This window comes from Lissotriton helveticus, chromosome 2_1, assembly GCF_964261635.1.
Source record: "Lissotriton helveticus chromosome 2_1, aLisHel1.1, whole genome shotgun sequence".
NCBI classification, from domain to species: Eukaryota; Metazoa; Chordata; class Amphibia; order Caudata; family Salamandridae; genus Lissotriton; species Lissotriton helveticus.
Window position 1 is genome coordinate 2076965762 of NC_136059.1, and position 23576 is coordinate 2076989337.

A 23576-nucleotide genomic window follows, 5' to 3' on the forward strand; every position below is an offset into this window, starting at 1 on the left:
TATCTGCATTGGACTAACGGCTTAATCAAACATGTCCGTACTGTACCATTGTTTGCTCCTAACAAATGAGCCCTAAGATGGTTAAGTAGGGGCTTAAGCATCAGATTTTCAAGTTGTGGCTGACGCTGCGATCATTGGGCGCTGGACTAGGTTAAACCCATGTACTTTAAGACCCGCCACGTCAATGGAGCTATCACTGCTACACAAAAAGGGCAGGGCACACAGTTACCCCACTTCAATGTAGTCTTTGTTGGCTCCAAAATCATGAGGCATTATTAGGAAATGGGACCATTTTAACAGACATTAATTATTGGCATATCCACGCTACCCTAGTCCTCTATCTTAAAAATAAAACCAGCATGTGCCCGCTGAGCAGACAGTTACAATCCACAAACAAAAAATCTAGCTGCCTTGTAACATGAACTTAACAGCTGCATAGAGTAACCATTACCAGAAAAATCACTTGCCTCTCGCCAATCGATCCACTTATCCAACTTTCTGTTACCAGGTTAGCCTGACCGACATCCCCTTACACCAGTGCAGCTCTAACCACCAAGACGCTGCATGCCTGCAAAGCAGAGGCTTAATGCAAGATGATGGGTGACCCAGCAGAAGGTGTTGAAGAGCCCCTTATGCTGCATAAATTACAGTTATTCAGAGACTTTTGGTTGAATGGGGGCTTTTGAAGGTGGATCCCTCTGCATTGCAAACGCAGTAAGGTCTTGCAGGGGTTAACTTACCTGCTGGAGCACATGCCCCATTTTCTACCTACAGCGTCATTATTGCCGATTGTTGGTTTTGCCTTATGATAGTAGTAACCTGTTGATACTGAAGTGGCCTGTATTTTTTGGCATCAAAGTATCTCCACGATGACCTTACTGTATATGACGCTCAGAATTATCTAGAGGACAGACTGCTGAAAAGATACAAAATACTATAGTTAGAGCAACTGCATACATTCTGATGTGATATCATCAGAGTTGGAAATGCACTGGTGCAGGTTCCCAAAACTGATCCCCCCCGCCTGTACTATATATCACCCAAACACACTACAAAGTGGCAACCACTGTGTAGTTATAGTTAGTACCAAGTTACCATAGGAAGAAAGTTTTTTTGGCTTGCTCATATTTTTGATGCTGTTTGACGAATCTTCATAAAACCTTGTCCAAAAACAGTTCATCCACCTCAGCCCCTTCCTGGAAAGTTTTAGAGTGATTCGTTGAGCGGCGGTGGAGAAAAAGGAGGTTCCCAAAACCCAATTTCCCCATGCAGTTTTCCATAGGAAAATTACACAGTGATAAAGTGAAAACAGCTGAACGGAATTACACCAAATTTGGCAGAAAGCTAGATCTTGGTCCAGAAAGCATGCTTTTTAGGATTTGGTGTAAATCCGTTGAGGAAGTTTTTGAGAAATTAAGGTTCAAAAACTTGTATATCTGGGCGGTTGGGTTTGCGAGAGGCTCGCGAGCATCCCATGATCACAGTTCTTCAAATAATAGTGCAATTTGCGCAACATGAGGATAAATGTTGCGGCTGCCATTTAAGGGGGAAAAAAGCTATAATTGGGCACAATAGGAGTACCCCCCTACCCTCTGGACTTGGGGACACAGGGCCAAATTTAAAAATCAAACTTGGGGACTGTTTTCTGCAATCCTGATGTTGTCCCATAGAAGTCAATGCCGCCCTCTGGACTCCAACGGGAGCGCTGGGGCTGTCTTGGCTCCAGCATGAATCTTACGGGATTGGGGAAAAAATTAAGAAAAAAAGGGAGCGGGCCTGTGTGGGCTGCTGTGAACAGGCGAAGGCCCTGCTTTTGGGGGGGGGGGATTGGCCAGCCGCAGGAGATTAGACGCAGGCCCTGGCTGCAGCCCAAATTGACGCTATAGTGATGTGAAAATGTCAGTTTAAACATAACATTTTTAAAGTAAGAAAAAAACACTAAAATTCAACAGTCCTAGTTAATTCAAGTAGCTATAACTTGCGCCCTCATCATACACTGCTTATGACCACATATTTCAACACTCCTGAGATATTCTGTGACACCATTGATAACAGTTCTGATGAGAACTGAACATCCATCATTGACGACAACACTGAGCATGGCTGGGGGGGGGGGGGGGGGGGGGGAGGGGTGCGGGTTGAGTTCTAGTTAAATTGAAAATTTCACCCAACTATAACATCAATTTAAACTTTGGGTTTTTCCAGTGAAAAAGGAATATATATATATATATCTACAAGGTAAATTCTGTCTCTCCGGTTCGCGGCACAGCAGAATTCATGGACCACCAAGCAGCATGGAATATCAGGTAAGTTTATTATCTCTTCTTTGTTTCATTTAGGCATGACGCGTTTCGGGTAGTGAATACCCTTGATCACATAACAGGCATGCAATGCAAGAGAATGTTTTTATACTCATTTTTTTCTCATTTCAAATACCACGTGATTATAAAAAGTGTAGAAACACTTAGTGAATGTGTTATAAACGGCAATTGTTTTTTATATATATATATATATATATATATATATATATACACACACACACACACACACACACACACACACGGAAGAAAAAAAAGGTTAAAATAACGCTATAGTTAGGTGAATTTGTTAGAGTGAACATTAATGTTTTGAACTAAAAAAAACACAGAAATTCACAAATGACATCACTCATATGTCATAAGCAGTGCATGGCAGGGGTGCAAGTTATAGTTAGCTTACTATATCTGGTGAATTTCTGTGGTTTTTTTTTTGGTTGGTCAAAACGTTAATGTTTACACTGACAAATTCACCTAACTAGTACGTTAATTTAACCTTTGTTTTTCCAGTGAATTTTAAGGTTTGTTTTTAAACGAAAACAGATATTTTTATTACAACGTACTATGACATTACTTTAACCTTTGGGGGTTTTCAGTGAATTTCTAGGATTTCTTTTTAAGTAAATTAATTATTTTGTGAGTGTATGCATGGTAGAATGACTTTATAATATATGTTGTGTTCTGACATTATTTTAGTAAAAGAAGGTTTTTTTATTATAACAAAACAGGATATGGTTAACAGTTTGTAAAATATTTGTAAAATGTGAGTATTAAACAGATTAATATTTAAAAGAAATGGTTTATTTTCTCAGTTATTGTAACTTTGATATCAAGACATTTCACCAGCAATATTTTATTGAGGTGTCATTACGCTTGCAATGACAGATGTGCGAAGTAGGGTGTATAGAGGGACTGGCTTCTCAGCTGAGACCGTTCTCTGTAATGATGTGTGCATAGTAGGGTGTGGAGAGGGACAGGCCGCTCCTTTCAGACCTCTCTCTGATGATGGGTGTGCATACTAGGGTGCACTGAAGGACTTCCCTCTCCTTTTAGACCTCTCTCTCTCTCTCTCTCTCTCTCTCGCTCTCTCTCTCTCTCTCTCAGTTAACATGTGTGCGTAGTAGGGTGTGTGGAGGGACTGGTCTCTCTGCTGAGACCTCTCTTTTATGACAGGTGTGCATAGTACGGTAAGTGGAGGGACTGGAACTCCTTTCGGACCTCTCGCTCAGATGGAGGGTGTGTGAAGTAGGGAGCGTGGAGGGACTGGCCTCTATGTGGAGGCATCTCTCTGTAATGATAAATGTGCGTAGCAGAGTATGGAGAGAGACTGGGCTCTCCTTTCAGACCTCTCTCTCAGGTGACGGATGTATATAGTACGACTGGCCTCTCTGCTGAGATCTCTCTCTCTGTAATGCTGAGTGTGCTCAGTAGGCCCTCTCCTTGCAGATCTCTCTCTCAGATGACTGGTGTGCATAGTACGGTGTGGGAAGGGACTGCCTTCTCCGTTTAGACCTCTCTCTCTCTCAGATAATAGGAGTGGATAGCAGGGTGTGGGGAGGGACTGGCCTCTCTGCTGGGACCTTTCAGTAACTATAGGTGTGCGTTGTAGGGTGTGGGGAGGGGCTGGCCTCTCCTTTCAGACCGCGATCTCAGATGATGGGTGTGCATAGTAAGCTGATTGAATAAGCCTCAACTCTACTCACAACTCTTATCAAACCAATGAGCATAAATAGTAGAGTCTGATAATTACCATCAGACTCTACTATTTATAAGACTGCTTCATACAGTAACAAGTGTGCATAGCAGAATGGATTCAAACATCACCTACTCCTTCCTACTTTTCACGATCAAGCAAGTCTCATGAGATCATAATATTAATAAAAAAATGATTTAGGCTCCTAGTAATCACAGTACTCATCTCTCACACACTTCCTCTCAAAAACAAGGACCACAACATATGCATTCCTACTAAGTGTATTGAGAACTCATCTACTCCTTTTTTACTACTCACAATCCAGCGAGAACGATTAAATTAGTTAAAAACAACATTATTATCTTCACAGTAGTTATCCCTGAGACACCTCTCTAAATCGAGGGGGACAGCATGCCTTTCAGCTGCCCCCTTTTATAGCTTTCTTACTTCATTTCCACAACACCTCAAGTTTTTCACAGTAAATAGTAATGGCGGCCATTTACTTTCTAACATTCTAGCAGCCAGCCAATCAGAGCACTCGCTCCCGCGAGAGCGTTAAGGCTCACTGGATAAATTGGCCTGTCAACCAATCACAATCCCAATTTTTGATTTAACAATCTCGCGGGATGCCCGCAGGACTCTTGCGAGCCCAATTGCCAAAATATACCATTTTTTTTACACTTAATAGCTCAAAAACTGTTGTACGGATATACACCAAATCACAAAAAGCACAATCTGCGGACAAGAGTCTAGCTTCCTGTGAAATTTAGTGTAATTCCGTTCAGTAGTTTTTGCTAAAACCGTTCATAAGTCTATGGAAAATGCATAAAAAGTTTACATTTTGGGACCCCCCTTTGTTCTCGCTGCCCGCTTGATGGATCACCCTAAAACTTTCCAGGAAGGAGGTGAGGTGGATGAACTTTTAGAGGGTAAAGTTTTGTGATGCATCAAGCGGGCCCAAAGTTATTAGCAAACAATAAAATGTTCTGCCTATGGTAAAGCAGACCTAACTATAACTACCTACTGAGCGACCGCCAGTAGGAGATATATATATCTGAGAGAGAGAGAGACAGAGAGACTGAGAGACAGAGAATAATAAAACTGAAATGTCTTCTTCTGTCGGCTTCCCACGGCTGAACACAGATGTCAGCCACATGCAGAAGAAAACACCTATTTAAGTGGAGGCCACAGCAACTGTATTATAAACAGTTTTTTTGGCAATAACCGACATAAAAAAGCCTTTTCTTCTAAAAAGACCTGGAGCAACAACAACAAAAATATAGCTAGTTAGAAAACAGGAGGTAAAAACCTGTAGCTGTGCAATTAGTAAGATTGAAGGGATTAATCAAGGGACTGTGGGAAACACAGACACAGTAGCCAGCAGCTGCTTCTCCTACTTAATTATGGTGTTTGTTTATCTCCTGAAAGTAGTACCGCCTGAAGGCTCTGCCAGCGCCAGCCTTGCTTACGGTAAGAAGGCCGCAAATGCAGGGCAATAACTGAAGGTTCAATAAGGCGCAGAGCGCATGAGGCGGGCTTCCACTGCGGGATATTTGCACTGCCAAGGACGCTTCTTGACAGAAGGCCAAACCACATGGAACAGGAGGATTTCAGAAACATTCACCCTCTCAAAGGCGATGCACCACCAGTCCCGCCCTGAAAAACAAATGTGCACTACTTCATGTGCCAAAAATGAAAAAACGCATAATGAGCATGTGATTTCATCACATCCTGGTCAAGGTTAAAGGTGTCGAATAACGATGTCTGCTCTGAGGAGGTGGGGTAGAAGGAATCCAGGAGGTGGGTGCGAGGTAGGTTCAGGTAGACGTTTTCCTCGTAAGCGTGTGTTGACTTGGGCGCTTGGGTCGAGTCCTGAATACACGGTGCTGAAATGGAAAGCTGCCCAAGTAGTCATGGCCTAAATGCCCCGCCCACTCTAAAGGAGAGAGGCAGGGCTTTGAGAGGGCAGAGCTGTGTGCTTCAGCAGCCTCCCCAGAACACTGCCCAAAATCACAAACACAAAAGCTTCTGAAGATGCGTCCTGGGGAGGATTTGGCCACGCTTATGGGAGATGAAGGCCACTGATTAATGGCGTGGCCCGAGTTCTGTATGGTAACTCGATACAGTGACTTACAGCTCACAGCACAATAAGTAAATACATCAAGTAGAATCCAATACCTCATCTAGAAAAAATCTATTAGCATACATTTGCATATAATACCATTCACAAACCATTTCCTGTGAGGAGTTGTCTTAATCTGCAGATTTAAGTGTGACTTACTAATGAAGTCGGATTCAAAGTTTTTTCGATGAGTTAGGTACGATTACGCCTGGAACTTCGTGAGTAAGTCACAATCAAGTCAACAGTTTTCCGAATAAGCCCCTTGTAATTCAGAAATAATTCACACCTGAGACAGGAAAGAGTAAAACAACTACTAATAGAAAAAACTTTGTGAATGAGGCCCAGTCTTTAAATGTGCATTTACATTAATAAAGTAGTCTAAAACTTCCACTCAGCAGGAATGTAAATCCCATCATGGTAGTTCCTGTGTCTTATTGCACTGATTGCTCTGTTTGCTGACCAGAGAATTATTTCTGTGTCTGCCTCTCCTGCCATCAGTCCAGCTAAACATTCTTTCCAGATGCTGCTGCAAGGTTCACAGCTCTAAGCAACACACGCAGTGGGGCATTAAAGCAATTAGTTTCTTTTGTGGATTTGCAATCACCACATTTTGAATACTTCTGTGTGATGCAGTATAATTAATTTACAGATAACGAAAGTATTTTCCCAATATCTATTCTTAATAATATCTTAAATAAAAGTAAGCTGTACCATTTATTATGATTTACAAACAAATCGAAACCGATTCACATTTTCAAGAGACACAACTCTGTAAAATTCCAAAGCATAATTTCGAGGGTCTCTGCACCACAAAAGTGTATCGGGGAATGTTCACTGGACGGCCTCACAGACCCTAACTCTTCTTTCTCAACTGAGATGTTAGCCATTTGCCATCTGACACAATGGGCAAACCGCTGAGCTTTCGGCTCTCCTTTGGCGAAGGAGCCTAGACAGTGTTGTGTGTGTGTCAAAAACAAATACATAAATTAAATAAAATAATAATAACTGCACCGGAGTCGAAAGTTTTTCTTAGTAGCCTCCATCGGTAGTGACAAATAGCGAATACTACTCGTGTTTAGTCTTGATTGCACCTCATGCCTGATTTCTATACCTCAGTGCTTCTAGTCTCCATCTCACTTCTGTGGGTTATTTTTCATACCTGCTTTTCTCGTTAACACGGTTTTCCTATCCATCTCTCTCCCTCCATTATCATTTTTCTTCCTTATTATTTGGTCCTAGGCGGAGACAAAACATGATGAAGAAAAAAATGGTCCCCGTCTACAAACAGAAGGGCATTTGTCCACCACATGCAACCACTGGCACACATTTAGCACTGAGCTTTGGCACATCACAAATGTTCTTTACAACTACGGACAGCTGACACCTTTCTGTGCCCTGACCCCTGCTCCACAGAACAGATTATGTACACATGTTCCTCTGTCCAACCTCCACCAACATTTCACTGGTGAGTTCTCCCCCATTTTCAAGGATTGACAAATAAGTGAACGATGATGCTGCTTCCCCTGACCACTCCAATTGAAGTTTAAGATTTGTATCTAAATCCACATAGTACGTGGACAGACTCTACATCCTTCATTGCGTCACCACAAGATTTGGGGAAGGGTTCTTAAGAACACTAAATGAATGATATCATGAGAGGTTTTAGTTGACGAACGTGAAGAAGGTTATTAAGTGGCCCATAATACATTTTAAGCCATGCGACCATCTTGATTGTTACCACATACCACGGACACAAAATTGTGGCTTCTTGAAATGACTTATTTCCACAAGCTAGACTGTCCTTCAATTTCAAATTATGTTGTCATATTTGATTTCTACATGAAAGGAATATATTCCTTTTTGTATTTCTGCTGCTTTCCAACCCACCGCTTTCTCTGTATTCAAAGCACATCTCCATTTGCCTATTATTAACACCCCCATATTTTTCTGCCTTTTTCTGCACCCGTTATAATTATCTAAACAATATTTCCTACCAGTAATATGCATTTGAAGCCGCAAATATGACATGTTTATCGCTTTGTTTTCATCTTTGTCATCATTTTCTGTAAAAGTGCCTTCCTAAAAATATATTTGCTCTCAAATAATGTTAAATATCATCTCACTGGTTCTCAATAAAGTTAAACGACTTGTCATTGCAAGCTCTTATTTAATAAAAGCAAAATAATGCTCCAATTGTAACTTTTACTTTTGAACAAAGCCACCACTTAGAGTTGCCTTTAAAACTCAGTTCTTCATCTTTAGAAAAATCAACAGTATGGAAACCGCCCTCCTAGCTGCAACAGACGACATCCGTACCTTACTGGACAAAGGAGAAACAGCTGCCCTCATCCTCCTCGACCTCTCAGTGGCGTTCGACAGTCTCTCACTGCACCCTAATATGCAGACTCCATGACGCAGGGATCCAAGACAAGGCCCTCGACTGGATCCGCTTCTTCCTTTCCGGCAGAACGCAGCGGGTCAGACACCCCCCTTTCCTCTCGAACCCTACACCTATCACCTGCGGAGTCCCCCAGTAGTCCTCCCTCAGACCCAGCTCAACGTCTACATGGCTCCCCTCGCTCCCATTGTCAGAACCTACAGACTCAACATTGTGTTATATGCAGACGACACCTAACTCATCCTCTCTCTATCCAACGAACCCAACACCGCCAGAAACAACTTTCAATAAGGCATGGAAGTCATTGCCAAATGGATTAAAAAACAGCTGCCTACAACTAAACACCAACAAAACGGAAGTACTCATCATGGGCCCAAACCCCGACTCCTGGAACGACACCTGGTGGCCCTCCGCCCTCGGAAACCTGCCTACCGCCTCGGACCACGCACGCAACCTGGGAATCTTCCTGGACTCAGAGTTCAAAATGGACCACCAGATCAACTCCATCTCATTCTCCTGCTTCCACACTCTCCACCTCCTATGAAAGACCTTCAAATAGATTCCCCTTGAATACAGAAAGACCGTCACTCACGCCCTGGTCACCAGCAGGCTCGACTATGGCAACGCACTCTATGCCGGAATAAACAAAAAACGCACTTGCAAGCTATAGAACATCCAAAACACCACAGCAAGACTGGTCCTCAACCTGCCAAGACACTGCCACATCTCCCAGCACCTGCGCACATTCCACTGGCTTCCCATCGAAGCTAGAATTACCTTCAAGATGCTAACCCACGCTCACAAGGCCCTCTACGACACCGGACCAGCATACTTGAACAGCCGACTCAAATTCCACGCACATCAAAGGACCCTATGATCAGGCCAGCTCTCTTATGCCATGGTCCCCCGCACTAGAAAGACCAGATCGGGAGACTGCTCCTTCTCCTTGGCCAGAGCCTGGAACGACATTCTGCTATACCTCAGACAGATAACATTGCTCCCCATGTTCCCAAGAAACCTCAAAACCTGGCTCTTCGACAGACCCCCTCCTTGATGGACTGGAACCTACAACCCCCCCCCCGTCCCCACCCCCCAGCGCCTTGAGACCCTAACAGGTGAGTAGTCGCGCTTAACAAACACCTGATTGATTGAGTTCTCAACAGTGTGATTGACCCAATATGCTTTAAATATGCATCATTTATTTACCGAGCGGAACGGAAGAAAGATAGACAAGGTGGGGACTTCACTGCACTTGATGTTAGGGCGAAATTAGTCTTGTTTTTGTTTCTCTTTGTTACGTGTTTATGACTATATAAGGCAAGTTGTTGCAAAAGAAATGTGATGCACGGATGGATATATATCTTTCGACATTGTAATCTGATTGTCATGAAAAAACTGTGTACAAAAAACGGGTTAACAATAAAAAGATTGCAAAAAAAAAAAAAGAAATATGCATCATTTGTGACCCTTTACTTTTAATCTGTAGGGTGTCGCCGCATTCCTACCCTCTTTAAGACAAGCCTAGGCAGAGCATGCGCTGTCTCTTCAAAACATGCTGTATTTACTCTGTCGGCTTACAGCCAGCCCATTGCCTTTTTATTCGTCCCTTCGATTGTCAATAAAAAATGTTTGCTTGCTAGTGGTTAATCCTTCCCCTTTCAACCTTTTTAAGTTTTGTTTCTTTCCAGGGAGCAGTGACCAACTGCTTGTACAATCAAAAAACGGGGGGAGGTAGAGGTAAAGGTTAGGTTCACCCTCTTTACTGAATGTAGTTCCACAACATCCGGAATACTGGAATTAGAAACCTAACCAAAGGAAGAGCAGAGATTCCACTAAATATGTGTGAAAAACCCTGTTTCCAGAATTTTTTTTATTTTCTAGAGTCCCCTTACCTACCGGGGTTACCCGCTCCATTGCCAGTCAGAGCGGCCATTTTGTGAGAGACACGGTCTAGTTTTTAAGTAAGCATGACAGGGCTGATCCGGGTCTATTTCATTCGCCGAAGATGGCCCGCTCCATTGCCAGTCACAACTGCCATTTTGTGAGAGACATAGTCTAGTTTTTTTTAAGTAAGCACGACTAAGCTGATCCGGGTCTATTTAATGGGTATCGGAAGACAGACACTGTAAGATGCGGTCTCCAGGGGTGCCATCAGGTCATTTTCCGAGAGGAGTGCTTTGACGCAGTAAGTCCAGCCAGACCAGTTTTACCTCATTTCTCATTTTTCCCTAGAAAATAATAAGGTTTCTATTTACCTTCCAGGCAAGCCAAGGCACCGGGAATTCTCTCCCCGGTTCCTATCTTATTTACCTTTAGGAAACTCTAATGACTATCTCTATGTCCCCATTATCATTTTAGGGTGTGACTACAAGCCATTTTACTCCTGCAGATCATGAGGCATATTTCTCCCTAAACAAAAGTATGTGTCATTGATATGTAATACTATTATTTTGTTATATGTTGTATGTCACGTGGTGTCTTTTTTCACAAGTGGTTTTAAACTGCAATTTGTAATAACCACTTTTCTTCACAAAGACATCGTCTGTGATTGATTTCTTCTGCCACAGATGATCGCACAAAATAGCTGTTAAGTACACCCACTATAGAGGAGTACATTGATCGAGATATGACGCCGCATATATAAAGGGCCTGCCAGCTTGGCTGATAGGCAGGCTTTTTAAAAAAGTTTCCTTTGCTATATTTTTACTACAGATACAGCGTGTCAGTGTAAACCGTATGTATTAAAAAACCGGTGAACACACATTAGGTGTGCACCCCATTGTTTCCTATTCACAGGATTCTTTAGGAATGGTACACAAGGGGCTGGTCCTCGTGCGGTCCTGAAGAAGAGCTTTAGGGGAAAGCTCGAAACATGTCAACCCAGTACTAGGGACACCATACTCATTACAGTTAGGCTTTTCCCTAGTATTAACTCTTGATTTGAAAACATACCGACTAGGAGAAGGAATAAAATATTAGCTCACTAGCAAGGTATTTTTAACTATTTGTCCCACTCCACATCACTGCCACCGGCGTAGCTGGAGGGGGGCGGGGCACAGTCCGCCCCAGGCAGCACTAATTTCGGGGCGGCAGCCACGCGGCACTGATCGCCCATGGTGGCGGCCTTTATAATTTACTTGCGGACACTAACTCAGTGTCATGGGCTATCAGTGCCGCGAGACCGCCGTGTACGTGAGTCCCAAAGCCATAAATCTTCTAGCGCGAGAAAGCGCTACCAATGATGGCTCTGGGAATCATTTTCTGACAACTGGTGTTTGCAACAATGTTATCATTGGTTAAAACTCTTCCCAAGGCATCAAGGGAAGAAGAGCTGTATTGCTACAGTGTATTAAAAGCCTGAAAACATGGATGCTCCTCATTTCTGATTATTCATTTGTAATCATGGGTGCCGGTTCACCTAAACAACAGCGGTACCAGTGAGTGACGTCCTGTACCATTTGCCCCGACCTCTATTTACATATCTGTGTTTACCTTTTTGCCTGCCCTAAATCCCGGACAGCCTTTGATATTCTACGTATAGGCTAGGGCCAGGTTTTTCCTGTTCTTGCTGCACCGTGCATGACCTAAGAATGTAAGGGCAGTAATTACTGTACTAGGAGTAATTGGGGCCCAAGCAGAGATAACAAAGGATCTTGTTTATCTGTTTCTTTATGTCCTGACAGGTGTTTTTTTTTCCTTCAAACTCCTGCCATCTTTATCTCCTCGCCCTTCTTCTGGAGCACTATTCCCACACCCCTTCCTTAATCTTCTGGTTGGCAGACAGTTGCCCTCACTCTTAATGTGTAAACGAAATAGAATGCTTAGTCTGCTTTGCTGTATTTTATCCTCTTAATAAAAAGCAAAGCAAAGAAAAACATGTATGTCTTTCATAATACACCACTCACTCACATGACACTCAAAGCAAACCAGACTTTGTGTCATTTGTCATAATTAAACCGCAGTGACTTTTAATTAATGTGCACACTCCCCTCGGGCTTAAAGTACAAGTAGCATGGAAGAGAGTACAAGGAGGTTACACAGCACCGTTCTCTGAAGTGCTTTTTATGTTCTCTTCCAGCAGTTTGGTTCATCAGCTTCGAAGTCGACTGCTCTAGCCTTAAGGCTACATCCTCTCCCCCCCCTTCAGTGCAGGGGTAGAGGATGTAGCCTTACGGCTAGAGCAGTCGACTTCGAAGCTGATGAACCAGGTTCGAGTCTCGACAGGGATGCTAAACATCCTGTGATTCTGGGCAAATCACAATCTCCCCGTGTCTAACAAAAATGAATGTGTCCATCTGTAACGAAATTGGTGCTCATGTAAAGCGCTCTGATTCCCGATTTGCCAGGACTAGTTTGCGCTATATAAAACGCTAAAAATAAATAAATTTAAAGAAGGGACTTTTTTTATTCTGTTTATTTAGCAGTTATTTGTAGTCAACAAATCATATACACCATCTAGTAAAGGCAGGATTGGCCATACGCAGGGGGCCATGCATCGGCGATTACCCTTTGCCCCTCCCTCCCCACTATCTCGTGAGGTGCCTGCCACCCTCGGGGGGGGGGGGGGTTGGGGAGAGGCTATCTACCTCCCAGCTGGGTCAGTGTAAAGGACTATTTATGAGGATGTATGCTTGTTGAGACCCAAAATTATATTTGCTTTTAACCATTGTTTTTTTCCGACTAACAAGGGCCTAGCAGCTTTAACAACAACAAAGTTTTGTAAAAACCATGACATAAAACACACTTTGACAAATCAAAAAGACTGACCTGCTGGCTTTGCCAATGCTTGTTTAGTTGTCGTTAATGCTGCGTTTCCTTAGAGATTGTCTCCAACCCGTATAGTTTTAAATCCATACTTAAGTTGAAATTATTAGGTTTATCCCCTTTCGTCATATTTTGTGTATTCAGGATTTTCATTTTTTTACAAATAAAAAGTCAACACACAAAAAACAGTCAGTACAAAAGCTAAAGAAAAATTGAGAAAAGGAAATAAAAAGGACAAAAAATGGAGAGAAGTTTAAGAAGTTGTTAAGTGTGTAGAAAGTCAACAAGGCAAGCTAAAAGATTGGAAGGTGGGCATGTAACACCTGAGAGAGCAACAAGTCTATGGTTTGTAAGCCGCAAATACCAGATCTGGTGTAATGCTGGTACAGTGGCAGTATTTCACTGTAAATTAATCTGAGGGGACTTTATAGCAGCATATGGTTATTGGCAAGATAGGAGTTTCATATTTCAGGGTTTCTTATATGTGTTTTATTTTTTACTTCTTTTTCTTTACATTTTCATTTGTATTGCAAAACCTTGCATTACACACTGAAAACAAAAGTACAACACAATTCGAACATTTTAGTCCAGAAACGTATTTGTGTATATTGACTAGATCCCAGATGTCGCTGTGAATGCTTTTGTGCACAAGAGTCTAGAATCAGCCAGTGCTGACGCGCCTTTGATATAATTAATTCAATTCAGAGGTCAGTGGCGGGGAGTCGACAGACGATGGGATAGGTACAATTAAATAAAAAATTTATTAAAACCACTTACCTTACGCTCGCCACATCACCGAGTCAGTGATGCGGTGAGCGCAAGGTAAGTGGTTTTACTAATTTGTTTATTTAATTTTACCTACCCCTTCGTCTGTCGACTTACATAAAGAAGCCTACCCGCCCGCCCACCTCACCGCTCTTAACGATGCCGGCCGCCACTGTCAGAGGTGCAGAGTAGGGGGCTGAAATGTGAGGGGAAATGGGGAAGAGACCTCGAGCAACAGAATCCAAAAGGTAACCCCGACAGATGCCCAGGTACAGGTTGACCGTGTGGTGACGTAGCTTTAGAGTTATCCAGGGCCTTTCTTAGGCTATCAAGAGAGAAGTCATGCGTTCCTAAAACTGCTTCAGTGAACCAATCTCCCTTCCTTAGCAGGACATCTGCAGATGAGAGCAAGGCCCAGAAATAAACCGTATTTCAGGTGAACTGCCACAATACCAACCATTAATCAGCACGGATGTAACACTCATTAGTTTACCTGGCATATCGACAGGGAAAGGCCAGGTGTGAGAGAGAAAGGCCAGGAGTGAGAGAGAAAGGCCAGGTGTGAGAGAGAAAGGCCAGGTGTGAGAGAGAGAATGGTGCAGGATACATTCATCATCACCAAAGTCATCTAGGAAGCACAAACGTGTATAACCAGGCAACTCAATTAATCAGTCCATTTGTATTGCGCAGCTAATCTCCAATGAGGGTATCCAAGCAACTGGAATCACGTGAAGCTGGTAATTAAAATTATGTTCTGAAGTAACGAAGCGTTCCATTACATACTCAAATCGAGTTATCACAATATCAGATGTATAGTTAAAGCAATCAGGGATACCTTTGTATGGCCTCACAAAGGAGAATTAGAAAAAGGGAAATAATGTTTGTGCCCAGCAAAGCCTGTGGCCAGTATAATTCTGTTGCCCGATTTTAACCCCTCCGCAGCGCCGAACGTTCCGCGCTGGTGCGGAACTTTTTATTGCACGGGCGGGGCCGGAACGTTCAGCGGACGTGCGCAGTACTACCGAGGTAGCGCACGCGACGTCCGCTGAACGTGCGCCGCACGGAAGGGGTTAAGTTCGCAATTAACAAACAAACAAACACTTTGTAGTCAAGGTAATGGTGGGAAAAATGGGTTTAATTTTTCAGCACTGTATTAGGTTATACCCAAAATGATGTATTTGCCTGTCAGGCATAGAAATGAAGAAACAGCTGAAACGTATGAAATGTAAGGCTCACAGTTGTCCGTTTTTTTACCGTTTTTACAGATAAATGCAGATAAAATACAATGTGTTTCCTGTCTGTATAGATTTTTAAAAGTGGAAAAATGCGGAAAAGTGTGCTTCATGTTGGTAACTCTCCATGCTATCCTCGTAATTTCCAGGACAACAACTGAGCAGATATAGAGCATGGGAAGTTAAAAACAGGTTGAGATTTCCCTAAATACAAGCATATGTTAACATATATGTGTATTATAACGTTGAAATGTACCTGTGGGTGTTGTGTTTCGCTACACTTGACTGTTTAATTTTCTAAATAGTGACAGGCAGAAAAGTACGAATGCATATTTATCAGTAAAATAAAAGTGGAAATGTATTATTTTACTTCTCATTCACAAAATAAATATGGATAAATACCAAGAAGGTGGTCCAAAAAAAAATACGGATAAATACAGACGTAAATGTAAAATAAAAAAATTCCATAAAATCTGGCACTCTAATTACATTTCAAGCCAGGCAGGGCGACCCTGGAGGTCCTCAAACTGGATATGGACTCGGGGGGCCTGGGTCTCCCAGACTTTGGTCTCTATTATCTTGTGGGGTTGCTGCAATATGCGGCGCAGTGGTGTGCTGAGGGTCCCAATGTGGAGAAGGTGCTGTTGGCAGACTGGGGGCGGAGGAGGAGCTCCCAAGATACCTCACGATGGGCTTCCGGACTCCCCTGAATTGCCTGTTGGTAGTTCATCAGGTCGCGGGCCTGGGAACAAGTGGTTGTCCTGGTCATACGTAGGTCTCCATACACTTGGCTGTTGCGATGGATCCAGGGTTTCCATCAAATACAGTCTACCACGAACCTCGCGAGGTGACATGAAGGGGAATTCATAACAGCTGGGCACCTTTACCTCAATGGGACCTTACTTTACTTTGATGATGCAAAGGAGTGTTGTCAAGTGCTGGATGGTAATTTCTTGCAGTACGAGAAAATATCGCGCACAGCTCACGAAATATAGACAACATTCCAAGATGAACCTAGGAAGATGCAGACCGTGGCATTGCTGCTCGACCCGGGCTCCTCTAGGGGACTGATCTCCCACATATACATAAGGCCCTGAAGGCGAATCGTAGGGTTGATCAATCAAAAATCCAAGATAGATGGATGGCCGACCTTTCATCACAGCTCACAGAGGGTTAGTGGAAATGGCCATTCGCACAGGTCCAGGAGGTGGCTAGTAACACATGCTTTAAGTTCACCCAGTTTTTTTACTTGCATGTATCTAATGCCCCAGAGGTTGTCAAGGTTTGATGCAATGCACCCTTCGACACGCCCCTGGTGTAATGTGGGACCTCAACATTTCTGCGCATGACCCGGGATTGTGCACGTATTCAGGCATATTGGGTGTGGGTGCTGTGTGTTCTAGAAGAGGTCACGGCTGTAAGTATAGAGGAGTCAGTCAAGCATTGTCTCCTGGGCGTACTCCCGATCCCCAAGCTGGGGGGCCATACGTGACATAAATTTACTCTCCTGGGACTTGTAATGGCTAAACACTGCACTGCCATATACTGGTCCCACCCTATACCCCCTCCCCGGCTAGATAAGTGGAGGGCAGACCTGCGTGAGTGAGGTGTGGCTGTTCCGATGGATCCAGGGTTTCCATCAAATACAGTCTACCACGAACCTCGCGAGGTGACATGAAGGGGAATTCATAACAGCTGGGCACCTTTACCTCAATGGGACCTTACTTTACTTTGATGATGCAAAGGAGTGTTGTCAAGTGCTGGATGGTAATTTCTTGCAGTACGAGAAAATATCGCGCACAGCTCACGAAATATAGACAACATTCCAAGATGAACCTAGGGAGATGCAGACCGTGGCATTGCTGCTCGACCCGGGCTCCTCTAGGGGACTGATCTCCCACATATACATAAGGCCCTGAAGGCGAATCGTAGGGTTGATCAATCAAAAATCCAAGATAGATGGATGGCCGACCTTTCATCACAGCTCACAGAGGGTTAGTGGAAATGGCCATTCGCACAGGTCCAGGAGGTGGCTAGTAACACATGCTTTAAGTTTACCCAGTTTTTTTACTTGCATGTATCTAATGCCCCAGAGGTTGTCAAGGTTTGATGCAATGCACCCTTCGACACGCCCCTGGTGTAATGTGGGACCTCAACATTTCTGCGCATGACCCGGGATTGTGCACGTATTCAGGCATATTGGGTGTGGGTGCTGTGTGTTCTAGAAGAGGTCACGGCTGTAAGTATAGAGGAGTCAGTCAAGCATTGTCTCCTGGGCGTACTCCCGATCCCCAAGCTGGGGGGCCATACGTGACATAAATTTACTCTCCTGGGACTTGTAATGGCTAAACACTGCACTGCCATATACTGGTCCCACCCTATACCCCCTCCCCGGCTAGATAAGTGGAGGGCAGACCTGCGTGAGTGAGGTGTGGCTGAAGAGCGCTGACTGCGCTCATTTCGCACTGATGAGAATGCAGAGCGTGACCTGGAGATGTGGGAGGACATGTTGGGAGGGCCTGTTGGCAGATAGAGGACCTGGCGAGGAGGCTGTGGCTTTTCAGCCAACTATGGATCCTGCAACAGCCGTGCTGGTCTTGGTAAGTGACTCTTCTCTGGATGACTGAGTTGTTGTACAATCTATGATTGAGTTCTAGAGAGAGTGCTAAAGACTGAGCAGACTGTGGGTGAGGCCAGCCTGGAGTGTGAGCCCAGGGGCAAAGACGTGGGATGGTTCCCTACACGTCCACTGTTACTAAGGAATAGTTTAATTGTATACTTATCTTAGAAGATTGAGTCGCTCTTGATTGCTACCCCGCGCACGCAATCCAATTACCCCCTCGCTCAGATGAGATGGTGCAATGCCCCTAGGAGACTTGGGGGCTTCACATAGGTGCATCATTGATTCCTGTCCTCTGCTCGAGGATTTTTTGGGAACTACTGCCCCATAGCTTGTTTCTGCCAAGTTTATTACTGTGGTTTGTATTTGTTACTTTTGTTTTTCGGCACATAACTCAATTCTACGGGAGTTGTCCTGTGTGTCATATATTAAGATGTATACCCCGCAATAACACTTTGGAGCCGAGCACAAGGGCAAACATTGAGGCTGCTGTGATATCCTGAGCTACCTAACTGATATGTAAGGTAACATGTGATTCTTTTTTCATTGCTTCGTGAGCCGATGGGACAACATGTAATGTGATGCTTGTGCAATATTGAATAAAAGACAAAACAAAAAAAATTCAAGCCAGGCAAAGTGGCGGCACTAGATTGGAGAATAAATTTTTTTAGGACTGCCCCCATGGGCAGCATTACACATTTATGTCACTATAAAGTTTTCCAACAACACAGGTCATAGTAGCCTCAGTCCACTGTTGAAAGAAAGAAACCCCATCTCCTCCTGCACCATAAAAGAACTAATGAGAAACAAGTACTGGCAAAGCCACCAGGTCAGGCACTGGATGCGAGCCTTTAGGCTTTATCAATGCTTGTTTTGTCTCAGATTTGTTGTAAAACTTTATTGTTGAGGGAGTCACTGGGCCCTCAACAATATAAAGAAATACTGGCTAAAAGCAGAAGCACACAGATTGCAGCAGTCCCTCATGAAAGAGCAGAATGCCGTCAGTCTTAGTGAAGTTAGCCAGTAGCTGAAATGGGCTGATCAAAAGCCCCATGCTGACAAATGGAAGAAGACAGCTGCATGAAAGAGCCCAAGGACATATACATATATCATGGGGAAAAAAAGGTTAGGCATAAGTTATAGTGAGGAAACCTTTATTTATTCTTTCTATACAAACCCAACTTAAACAATACAAACATTACAAATTTGGACGCAACAGTTCTAACTTACATTGATAATTTACACCACGCATTCAAGGTACTATAAGTCACGGACCTCCGTACAGAGTGTTACTTATAACTTAAAACTTTCCTTTACGCACCTCTTTCACATTACTAGAAGTCGTGCACCTCTGAACAGTGTTGTCACCTCACTCGTCACAGTACATTAACTATAATTCACCACTCTGTCATGCACTGTGTTTTGACAAATCATCTAATTTGAGATGACATAAGCGTTATTATGAAAGCTATGGTTTCACATGCTATAAGTGATGTAATGTGCAAGGGTATAACCAGGGTGTAGAGAAGGTGTGAGTTATAGTTGTGTGGCGAGTGAGGTAACACTGTGTAAATACAGTGTATGGAGGTACGCGATTTACAGTAATTTGAAGATGCATAAATTAAAATTTAAGAGTATAAGCAACACTGTGAAGAGGTGCGCGACTTCTAGCACCTTGAATGTGGTGCATAAATTTAAATTTTAAGTTATCACTATAACTTCTGAATTTGTAATGTCTATTTTGTTTATGTTGGGTTTGTGTGGAAAGAATAAATAAAGTTTTCCTAACTATAACTTATCCCTAACCTTTGTTTTTTTTGTGGAATTTCAAGGGTTGAAACGAGCAGGAAGGGGCAAAATAAAGGTCAGCAACAAGCATAAAGAGGAAAAATAAAGGTCTGATCAAGTGCTAATGAAGATCTGAAAAATGTGAGAAACTAGCAGAAAGAGGCAAAATAAAGGTCAGAAGTAAGCCGAAATAAGGCAAAAAACAAGCAGAAGAGGTCAAAACGGAGAGCACTCAGACACTTACACACCGACTCACAGACCTACTCAGACACTCTCATACTGACTCATAGACCCACTCTGTCTCACATACCCAATCACTGACTTACTGAGACACTCATGCACTCACTCACTGTTAATGGTTAGTGGTTCATTTAAGAAATACAATTAATTCAAAAAGCCTTTGAAATTCATGAGAAAAAAAACAAAGGTTACAGGGACGTTATAGTTAGGAAAAATAATTTTAAAAAACCTTCACAATTCACTGAAAAAAACACAGGTTACAGGAAAGTTATAGTTAGGCTCAGATTTCACTTGTACAAAACCATAGAAATTCAGCAGTTCTAGTTACCTGAGCTAACTATAATGTACGCCCCGCAATGCACTGCTTCTGACCTCACATTTTACATCACTCATGACATGGTCAGTGACATCACTCAAGACATCACTCATGACATCTCAAATGACATCACTGATGACGACATTCACCTAACCACTCATACACCCACTCACACACCAACACAATGTCACATACACCCACATCCCTGTACAACTACTCACACACACACTCACTGATTCACAGAGACAAACTCATCACGTCGCTCATACAGCCACTCACACAACCACTAACTCACCTATACAGCCACTCATGCACCCACTCACTCACCAATACAGCAACTCACACATTCAGTCAAACAGACATACAAACACTAACACACCCACCCATACAACCACTTACACACTGAGTCAGTCAGTCATACAGCTACTCACACGCCTACTCACTGTCCATGCAGTCAATCATATAGCCACTCACTCATCTATAGTTACTCATATATCCACTCGCTTACTCATACAGATAATACCACATGTTCTCACTCGCCTATAGTAACTGACAAAAGCACCCACTCACTCATACAGCGACTCTCACATTCACTCACTCAGTCACTTGCACAACCATGCACTCACCCATACACCACTTAAGCACCCACTCACCCATACAGCCACTCACCCACCCCATCACTTGCCTATATAGCCTCTCTCATACAAACTCACTCTCCATACACCACTGACACACCTACTCCTTCACACAGCCACACAATCACTTACTTGCTCCTGCAGCCCCTCACACAGCCACTCACTCATCCATACAACCACTCACACACCAATAGAGCCACATAGGTACCTACTCACACATGGATACACAGTCACAAAGCCACTTGCATAATATATGTTAGAACTAGTTTCAGTCAGTAGTACACCAAGTATAGTTATTTAACTTTTGTAGTATCGTAGTGCGTTATTACGAGTTTGGTGGTTCTCCTGCAGCACTGCACTGCTGCGCTGCCAGGAGGACCACCAAGCCCGTGGTGCACCTGCTTGCTGAATTCAGATTTGAATCCGGGATAGTTGGCTGGTCTTACGGCAGCAGCTATCTATGCATTAAAAGCATCCCGCTGCCATGACAACATCTGCAGCACGTTCCTACATGGTGTGGCAAGCACCATGTCATGCATACCACACCGTACAGGAACGGGGGTGCAATTCCAGGGGGGCATAACGTGTGACTCCCACATGCACTCCCAGGCCCAAAAGCAGCAGGGGGCTGCATGTCCCCCACCCTTTTCATGGCGGGTTCACCGCCATGAAATGGGCAGTGGAAATGCAACTCTGAATATGCTAGGTAGTGTCGGCATCGGCAACGCCAGCATATTCCAACCACTGTCAGACTGCTGCACCAGCTGGATTCTTGATGCTGGCGGAGGCAGTGGTCTCAGGGCGGTTCCACTGCTGCAATCCTAATACAGCGGCCGGACCGCCAGGGTTGTGGTGTTTGGACTGCCATCACGAGTATGGTGGTCCTGAGAACCACCGTGCTCGTAATTAGGCCCTTAGTAGATATGTTTAACACTCAGAAACTTTAAAAAAAAACACTCAGAGGATGATGTCATCAGTGAGGTCACAGACCATGTCATGACTGATGTAATATGTGAGGTCATGGCCAGTGCACTCCGGGGACGTAAGTTATAGTTAGCTCAGGTAACTAGATCTGCTGAATTTGTACGGTTTTGTATCAGTGAAATGAGAGCCTAACTATAATGTCCCTGTAACCTTTGATTTTTACAGTGAATTTCTAAGGTTTTTTTAAATTCTATTTCCTGACTATAACGACCCTGTAACTTTTGGAGTTTTAAAGGTGTGTGAATAATCATAAGGTCTTCTCTAACAATGGACATAAAAACGAGAGGGTTCGCATGTTCGCATGTTACTCTATTTATATGAGAAAAGAGAAATCCACTGCAGGTAGGAAGGAGGGAAGGAAATAGGAAAGCATAGAGAGAGGAAAGAAGAAATAATGCAACGGATGGAGAACAAGCAAACAAAGGGAGATATGAACCGGAGAAAGGAATGAAGGAGGGAAGAAATTAGAGAAAGTAGAATAAAGGGAAAGTGATGGGGAGCAGTAGAAGAAAAATAAATCTAATACTATTGAAATGAAGAAACACAGAAAAGAAGGAACAGAAAACTGAGCATATAAAGCAAATGATAAAGGTTTAAAAGTAGAAAACAGTAAAAAAAAAAGGCATTGAAAGAACGACAGGGAGTAAGAAATGCACATTTCCATTTCATTACTTCTCTAAATGCGGCTTTGCTCACTACGGTTCATGGCCTGGAGAGAAGGAAGGATTAACAGACACAGGCAAGAGGTTGGGAAGTCTGTCAAAATGCTAGCCTGAAGATAAAGAAAGGATTATACGCTTTACTGGGAAACACGAAATGCCACAGGTGAGGAACCGTCCGCTTAACATTACCTGCTAAAACCACCACAACCACCTCCAGCCAGCCCTCACCACCAACAAATGCACACATCTCTTATCTTCAAAGAGCCACTGCCTCTGGCACTGGCCTCAGATCCAAAGGCCCTGGGTGGAATTCAGAGCTCCCACCGGCACCTGCAGCAGGACCGACTCGATGAAATGTCGATCTCATTGGGATTTTTCTGCCAGGGTGAAACAACAAGGTAGTGCCAAGTGCCCCCCACAGCTAGGTGGGACAGTTCTAGGTGGATTAGCCTAAGCTTTCTGCATGCGTCAGGAGACGCAGAAAGAGCAAGTGAAGAGTTCAACCGTGATCGGATGTGAAATAAAGAAAAAACTACACCAGATGCCCTGAAGACACATGAAAACAATCACATCAGCTAGGAGTGAGGGCGAGTTTTTACCTGTTCTCTGCACATCAGCACATCGAAGCAAAGGTTGGTCTACTGATATGTAAATGCATTTTGTTCGTTTTTTCACTGTATTAATGAGAATAATAACATTGATAATGCATTTGGTTTGAAACTTGCTACTGCAGCTTTTGCCATTTCGTGCAGGTGTCAGGTCCTACAAATATCCACATCAGTGATACTCTTTTTATCGATCTTCTAAGGCTGAAGGGCTAGGATAACCCTACCGAGATTTACGTTTGTGATTAACTCGTCCCATACCAGCAGCACTGCTAAAATCACATCAGAACAGCAGTTTCAATATATAATATTGTTTCTCTAACATCGCTCCCACCCCCTCAACTGTTCACTGATTCGTTTTGGTCTGGATGGAAAAAGACTATTGTAAGCTTATCAAGATCTTAGAGTGGGCTTAAAGTTCACCCATTGCTAGCCGT

General features: G+C 43.4%; 1 protein-coding gene across 4 annotated transcripts in view; it reads right to left on the reverse strand.

The window, feature by feature from the left end:
* The window catches only part of SH3RF1 (SH3 domain containing ring finger 1), a 340829-nt gene that overhangs the window by 95744 nt on the left and 221509 nt on the right, over positions 1-23576 (reverse strand). The gene's annotated exons all lie outside the window — the stretch shown is intronic.